This window comes from Podarcis bocagei (genome assembly GCF_964188305.1).
Source record: "Podarcis bocagei genome assembly, chromosome: 18".
NCBI lineage: Eukaryota > Metazoa > Chordata > Lepidosauria > Squamata > Lacertidae > Podarcis > Podarcis bocagei.
The window spans coordinates 10,803,603-10,812,000 of NC_138144.1; the positions used below are offsets into that span (position 1 = coordinate 10,803,603).

Consider the following 8,398-nt stretch of genomic DNA (forward strand, 5'->3'; position numbering starts at 1 on the left):
CATTATAAAACTAGCAGTTCATAAAACACTCCGGGGGTTGGGGGGAGTTGCATTGTTTTTAAGGTGGGTGAAATTCTTCAGAATAGTTTTATTTTTAAAGGCAGGTTGCATCCAACTAAACTAGAGTAGACGCACTTAAGTGAATGGATCTAAGTAAGTCGTGTCCTTTAATATTAGTGAGCCTACTCTGAGGATGACCAGCAATGGACACAAGCTAGCGCTACTCAGAGCAGACCCATTGAAAATAACAGACATGCTCGGTTCATGTCCATTAATTTCAATGGGTCTACTCTGAGTAGGAAATTGTTGGAGACAACCAAGTGTTTGCTAGGGTGAGAAAGAAGCTATCACCACTTTCAGTGGCAAGACACCCGCTCCCAACATAAACAGGAAAGGTGTGTTTCATAACCCCCCTTTTAAAAGAATTTTGCAAGAAAACATTTCAGTGAGTCGGACTGCAGCTTCCAGTCTGACATGGGCTTTTATACATTTGGCAATTGTTCAATGAATGGAAGTGGGGACACACAGAAAAGGAAAAACTTACCAAACTTAAAACCATGGAGAGACCTGGTCTGAACAAAGACATTGGATTCTTATCTCATTATACATGACTAAGCCATTTCTCACCTTCTCACCCCTTGCCTTTTCCTGTATGACCTATTACAGTCGTTAAGAGTCGTCAACAGGCTCATCTCAGCTATCTGCCAATCTCCCATTCCCACCACCCTTCTGAGTAATACCCCTCCCCACCTTCTCACTATATAGAAGGGTCTGGCAACTTCTGTTTCAGTGTATCTGAAGAAGTGTGCATGCACACGAAAGCTCATACCAAGAACTAACTTAGTTGGTCTTTAAGGTGCTACTGGAAGGAATTTTTTTACAGAAAAGGAAGCAAGCTTTCGAAGTAAATACAGTTCCATGCACAAAAAGTTTCTAGATAACTCCCCCTGCTGCCGCCTTTATGCTGGAATCTCAGCCTGCACCAGGCAATTCTGACAGTTAAAAGTACGGTATGTTGAACTTTGAGGGAGTGGCAGGTGCTGGTTGGATATTTTAAACTGGACCTCACATTCGCATGACACTAATAACTTGCTCCATAAATTAGTCTAACCGCCATCATCATGGGGCTTCCAGCAACTGGTATTCAGAAGCGCTGCTGTCTCCCAGCAAGGAGGCCCAGAACTCAACCATCATGGCTGGCAGCTGGGAATCATGGGTGGGGAGAGTTGGTGTTGCACTCAGGTCCTGCTTGTGGGGACTTACTACTGGGGCATCCGGTTCACTACTATGAAAACAGGACTCTGGACTGCTTGGTCCTCCTTTGGCCTGATCCAGCTGCAGAGTTCTTCTTTGGGCTGCATTCAACTAAGTTCTACTCTAGAGCAGACCCACTGAAATTAATGGGCACACATTAGTCATATCCATTCATTTCAAAATGCATACTTTCTAGCATTGGATACAACTCTATGTTCTTAAGTTCCAATTCTATCTCCATTCAGTTTTACCAGACCCTCCAAGTGTCCCTGTTTTCCAGGGACAGTCCCAGATTTATAGACGCTGTTCCGGTTTCTGATTTGATCCCAGAATGTCCCACTTTTCCTTAGGAGATCCCTATTATCATCAGAGAAATGTTGGAGGGTATGGTTGGCTGTCCCAATTTTCATGGGAGAAATGTTGGAGGGTAGGGTGTTATGCAACCCCTGAGCCAAGGAGATAAGTAACTATACAACACTTAGAAGACATCTGAAAGCCATCCCGTAGAGGGAAGTTATTTTTAATGTTTAATGTTTTATTATATTTTTATATATGTTGGAAGCAGCCCAAAGTGGGCAGGGTATAATTATTATTATTTCTACTACTATAACTGTTATGGAATAGGACATCCCTTTTTTCATCAGAGAAATGTTGGACGGTATGTTTTACTCGATGACTCCCAGTACTATGAAAAAATAAAGGAAAAAATAAACACCCCTTTATTTCTACACTTCCTTGTTAGTTGCTTTTCCCTGTCTCCTAAGGTTAATATCTCCAAATACATTTCTCACAGGGAACGTGCCACAGCTGTCTAGCACAGGTATGGGTGGGTGCACAGCATGGGCTAATAAACTCCCCCCCCCCCCGGAAGATTTGCACAGCTGACAACCTTCCTAATTTTACAGCTGTTGTCTTGGAGATAATGGAAAGGTAGAACAAAGGCGCACACACAAACACAATGCAACTCCATCTCTAAAATAACTTTTTAAATGGATCACGAGAAAGCAAAGGTTTGATTCCTAACCTATAAGGAATTGTTCAACCCAAATCCCCAACCATGGCCTGTGTAAGCGGGAGGGGCACACACAATGGATCTCCAGAGCATGTAACATTTTCTTCCAAAAGCACATTTCTTGGGGAGAGAGGGAATGACATATGAAAATAAGAAATCCCTGCTTTTAGTGGCCCCACCCCCCAGCATAAACACACAAAGCACTGGCTTAATGATTTGAAAAGTAGGGCAGTTCTCTCATCACCTGAGGACTTAACATCCCTGTCATTGTATCCAAGAGGAAGGAAATGTCTCACTTCCCCAGCTATTTCAGGAACAGAAATCAAGGGGAGGGGAGAAGGGTGGTTAGCTGAGCATTCCATCATAGGCTATTGGAATTGCATTCCTGGGCCACCCTAGGCAGTGAAGTGAAGTGGTTAGAGCACTAGTCCATCCATCCGTCCCCCCAAAAAATCATGTCTCAAGCAACCTGCCTCATGGGCTTAGAATGAAACAGATTCTCCCATTGGAAGGGTGGGGAACACCTGTGGCCCTCCAGATGTTGCTGAATCACAACTCCGGTCATCCCTAACCACTGGGTCATGTTGCCTGGGGCTGGATGGAAGCTGATAGTTCAGCAAGATCTGAAGGGCCACAGGTTCCTCGCCACTGTGCTAGGTACGTGGGCTACTGGCTGGCTCCAGGTAAAATATTTGAGGGGCTAGTTTACTTTTGTGGGCCTGCATAGCTCGACACCCCTCTTCTGACCCTCCACGGATTCATCCGGGGGGGGGGGGAGGGTAGGGGGAAAAGATGCAGCTCGGAGATAGAGAACATGCATTGCATGTAGTCAGTCCCAGGTTCAATCCCCAGGCTGGGAAGCTCCCCTGCCTGAAACCATGAAGAGCCGCTGCCAGTCAGTGTTGATCTGGCTCAGCATAAGGCAGCTTCCTACATACAGCTTAGATCTGGTGTTTATCTTAGTACAAGTTTCAACTGCCCTATCAATGCCAGGACATGTGAACAGCAGCACTGCTTCCTGATGACATAACAATTACTTTACACTGATTCAAGCTGTAGCTTCTTGCCATATAATGCCCTTAACAATTTGGGATCCGGGCATCTCGCCATATTGTCCTGCTGGGGACCCAAGATCTGCAGGGGGTGCCCTGCTGCAAGTTCCAGCCTTAAGTGTGTTCAGTACTGTGGGCCCAATTATGTGGAGCTTCCTCCTGGCTGGGAGGAGAGAGGTCTTCTTGCAATGGCCTTTCCATTTCAGCAATGCACTGCAGTGAAGTTTTCTGTTGCATAATAGGTTTTATCCACTACACGCTTTTCATTATTTTTTAGAGAGTTGAGAGATCTAGGTAATTAAATGGCATATGAATACTGCACTTTAACTAATGTAACTAGTTAAATCTGAGGACCAGTCACCCATCAGAGGGCCTTCTCAGCAACAGAATCTCCAGTTGTGGAAGGCACTTCCTCTGGGAGTTAGGCCGACCGCAGCATTCATGGTACTGCAGAGTTGGATAAGACCATGAGGAATCCTTTGCCCATTGTGGGGCTTGAACCCACAACCCTGAGATTAAGACTGAGCCAGGTTAGAGCAATGTACTCAGCTTTAGATGCTGGCTGAGGACCTGCCTTTCTGTGAAGACTGTAATATCAGCCTGTGTAGTGAGAAACAAGCATACTTGACAACATTATGTGATATTTTATTATTGGGTTTTATTCATGTAGTTGCTGTAACCAACCCTGAGGTCTTCTGATGATGGGCAGGAATGAAGGTTTATATATATATAAAAATAGGTAAATGTGCTTGTCATGATCTGTATTAATTCCCCCAGCCCTCATAAAAACTTTAAAAGCACACTGATGTTCAGTGGCTGACCTGGTTTGGCGTCCTGCTCTCACAGTGGCCAACGATGTCCCAATGGGAAGCCTCCAGCAGGACCTGAGTGCAACCACAGCAACTCTCCCACTTCTGATCCCAAACAACTTGCATTATGCCTCCGATCCTGGAAGTAATGTACGGTTATCATAGGCTGTAGCAACTGATAGCCTTATTCTCCATGAATTTATCTAATCCTTGTTGGGAGCCATTACTACTTCTTGTGAGAGAGGGGTCCAGTTTCATCATGCACTGTCTGAAAAAGTATTTCCTTTGTCTGTTCTAAATCTTCCAAGATTCATCTTCATTAGATGGTCCTGAATTCTGGTGTTATGAGAGATGGAGAGAACAACTCTCTGTCCACTTTCGGCACTCCAAGCATACTTTTACACCAGACAAGTGACTTTACGTATCTGAGGGCACTAGACTCCAGTCCATCACAGCTTCCACCATAATACATTTGTTATGTCTTTTTAAGGTTTAATTTCTTTTTCCTGCCAGAGACTTAACACAGCTAGCCAAAATGTTGCCCGGAGCGTTCTTTCCTTCCCTTTGCTGCTCTTTCATTGCTCAGCCTTCTGCCACCAGCAAAACTTCCATCTCTAAGACAAAACAAGCCCCTGCATGCCTCTAGTTGTACCTCTTGATTTCCCACCTCCCTGATCTCAGTTCAGCTTGCCCTTCCTTCCTGGAACACCTGGACCCAGTGGATTCCCATACTACCCTGTGTATAATTACACCAACCTCACCCTCTTCCCGAGTTTCCCTAACCGGCTCTTCTCCTCTCCTGGCATTCTCATTGAGCCCTCCATGTTCCCTCACACACATCTCTAGAAACTATATTTGGAGATGGGCTGTAGCCTAGTGGTAAACTGTTTTTCATGCAGAAGGCATGTTTAATAATAATAAAATAATAATAATAATAATAATAATAATAATAATAATAATAATAATTTATTTATACCCCGCCCATCTAGCTAGGTTTCCCCAGCCACTCTGGGCGGCTTCCAACAGAATATTAAAATACAATCCTCAGTATCTCCAGGTAAGGCTGGAAAGGACTCCTGGTCCAAAACCCTGGAGAGTCACTGCCAGCCAGTGTTGACAATGCTAGATACACCAATGAGTCTAGCTCTGTAGAAGCCATGTTCCTATTTAAACCAGCCCTCTGTTCATAAGCATGAGGATCAGAACTTTACATTATCTTTAGAAGGTCCACAGCTGAGTAGTATAGCACATGTTTTGCATGTAAAAAGTCCAAAGTTCAATCGCAGGCACCTCTAGGAGCTGGGAATACCACCTGACTGTGAAACCCTGTAGAACTATTGCCAGTCAGTGCAGAAAATACTGAGACAAACAGACCAATGATCAGATTTTGTCTAAGTCAGCTCCATATGTACAAAGCAAATTCCTTCTTCACCCACCACTCTTGGTACCTCTTTTCTTCCTTGTTTATTTTTTGATATTTCTATGCCACCCCATAACAAAGTCCTTTGGATGGCTGGTGATAAATAAGGAGGGGGGGAGCTAATAAATAATTTAAAAAAAAAAACATTTAAAAGGGGAGGTGGATGAATAATTACATAAAAACAACAAAACAGAACTCCCATGCCACAAAATAAAAAACATCAAAGGCTCAGATTATTGAAGCCAGCCTTTGCCAACCTGGTGCTCTCCAGATGTTTTGGACTACAATTCTCATCTGCTCTAGCCAGCCTGGTTCTATGATGTCAAGGCTGATGGGTTCCCGACTGTGCTGGCTGTGGCAGCTGGGAGTTGTAGTCCAAAACACCTGGAAGAAACAAAGGTGGGAAAGGTTAATATAAGTTCAGGAGACCCAAAGCCTAGAATCAGGTGTGGGAAATCTTTGCCCCTCCCCCAGATGTTGATGAACCACAGCTCCCATAAGCCCTGGCCATTGGCCATGTATGCTGGGGGCAATGGGAGCTGCAGTTAGCAACATCAAAAGAAAGGACTTCATCACCAGAGAGATGGGAAAGTTACTCCATAAGTGTGTGGGTGTGTAAACTACTGAGAAAGCCCATTTTGGACCAGGTTTCCAGATGATTTTGAACAGCAGCCCCGACATACAGTGTGTTGCAATAGTCTTAACATAAAGATAGCCTATTCTTCAGCAACTCCTTTCCCCCACTTAATGTGTGAGGGGAGATGTGCCAGACACTTACCACCTTAAGCTGCCACCTATATGCAGAACAAAAACTTTGGGGTCTGGATCCAGAAAGCTACATAGAATTGTAATGTACAACAGGGATGGACACATATGCTGGGCTCCCTAGATGTTGTGAACCACAATTATTATTTTTTAACTCTTAATTTCAATTATCTGTAAATGCTTTTATTGATAATTTTAATATTGCTTGTAAACCCCTTAAAAGACTTGTGACAATCAAGTGGTATATTGTTAAATGCTGTCCTCAGTGCTCATTCTTTGAGCACCCCCAAAATCACTCTGAACCCCCCCTCCCACAAACCATCTCCAAAGCCCTCCCATTAGATGTCAAGGAGATAAATAACTATATAACCTTTAAAAGACATCTGAAGGCAGCCCTGTATAAGGAACTTTTGAAATGTTTGATATTTTATTATGTTATTTTATGTGTTGGAAGCTACCAAGAGTGGCTGGGGCAACCCAGTCAGATGCGTGGGGAACAAATGAATGAATGTTAGCCATTGATGGTAAAGATTACTATTATTATTATTGCTCCCCCTGAACCTAAACCACCCAACCAAACTTCTTTCCATTGCACACCCCTACTGCTTCCTAGTATCAAATCCCTTGACACCTTAGCACAAACCCCCCTCTGCTCATCCCCCCAAAAAACCTCCTGCTTCTCGGCCCCTCAAACACCCCCAAACAAACTTCTACTCAGCCGCAAAACCTGAACGCCCCCTAAACTCCAAACGCTTCCCCAGATTTCTCTCCTCAACCCCTCCAAACCCAACCCCCCCAAAAAAACTCCCTCTGCTCAACCTCTCCAACACCCCCCAACCCCCCCCCTGCTTTATGCCCCTTAACCAACAAAACCAGCTCGAAAACACACACAGCCGTTTACATGGCTCCCGGTTAGAGCGCGGTGCTGATAAGGCCACGTAGGGCCATCTGCCTATTCCTGCCTTGAGGGGGTTGGGCTAGATGATCCTCAGGGTCCCTTTCCAACTCCAAACAATTCTATGAACACTCACACTGGCCTGTCAGACAGACATACATACAGGTATAATATTATATATACATAGTGCTTTTCTTTTTGGGGGGAAAAGGTGCCAGTACCGCACACCCCCCGGAAAAAGCGCCCACGCCACACACCTATCCTCTCCCCTCCCCCACGCCGCGCCCTCGCGTGACAGAAAAGGCGGCAGGGAAATGTGGGGGCTCCTTTGGGAGGAAGGGCGGGATATGGAAATTTAAGAAATAATATTAAAATAATTAAAATATTAGAAATCCGCCCCTTTCCGTTTGCTCCCCCTTCCCCCTCAGTGACACGCGGTGGGTGTTTGTGCTGTGGGGGTGGGGATCCCCCCCCAAAAAATCCCCCCTCACGCAGGAACTTCTTTCTCCGCCCTCCCCTCGAAGCCCCCGAACGAAGGCCCCGCGGACTTTACCTCAGCTTTTCCTCCCGAGGGCCTCGGCCTCCTCCTCCTCCTCCTCCCGGCTCGTCCTCCTCCCTCAGCGAGGCAAGGCCCGGCTTGGCCCGGCTGAGGGGAGGGAAGCGCGGTGGGGGAGGGGAGGAGGCTCCCTCAGGTGGCCGCTGACAGGAGGCGGGAGGAAAGGCCCCGGGGTGCCAGTGCGCGTGCGCGGGGAAGGGCAAAGGGGAAGAAAAGGCGGGCGATCGGCTTCCAGCCTCGGGCCACGCCCCCTCTGGCCTCTCCCGCTTTCGACGACGCCGGCTGCTCTCCCCGCCCACTTGACGACCGCAGCCTATCCGCCGGCTTCGCGGCGCCACGCCCCCTTCTGTCTTTCCTCTCCGCCGTCACTGCTTTCCCCTTCCAGGCCCCGCCCCTCTCCGATCAAGCCACGCCCCTCCTCTTTTCGCCTAGCACGTCTGCGTGCCTGTTAGCCGCGCCCACTTTCCGTAGAGGCCACGCCCCTTTGTGACTCCCCGCCTCTCCTCTTTTCGCCTCGCCTATCTGCGTGCCGGTTCGAGGCGCGCCCCCTCACGTGATATTCTAATCCGCCGATTTTGTTTGATAGGCAGCGGGATGCGGCCAATGGGAAGTTCTAAAGGGTGAGGTCAGTGGAG

At 46.7% G+C, this 8,398-nt stretch overlaps 1 protein-coding gene across 2 annotated transcripts in view; it reads right to left on the minus strand.

The window, feature by feature from the left end:
- GATAD2A (GATA zinc finger domain containing 2A) overlaps positions 1-7,885 on the minus strand; it is an 83,867-nt gene extending 75,982 nt beyond the window's left edge. For both annotated transcript variants that reach the window (XM_081177782.1, XM_081177777.1), the window contains exon 1: positions 7,761-7,885. The gene's annotated coding sequence lies outside the window, so the exon portion shown is untranslated. The remainder of the gene's footprint in view (positions 1-7,760) is intronic.
- Between the last annotated feature and the right edge of the window lie 513 nt (positions 7,886-8,398).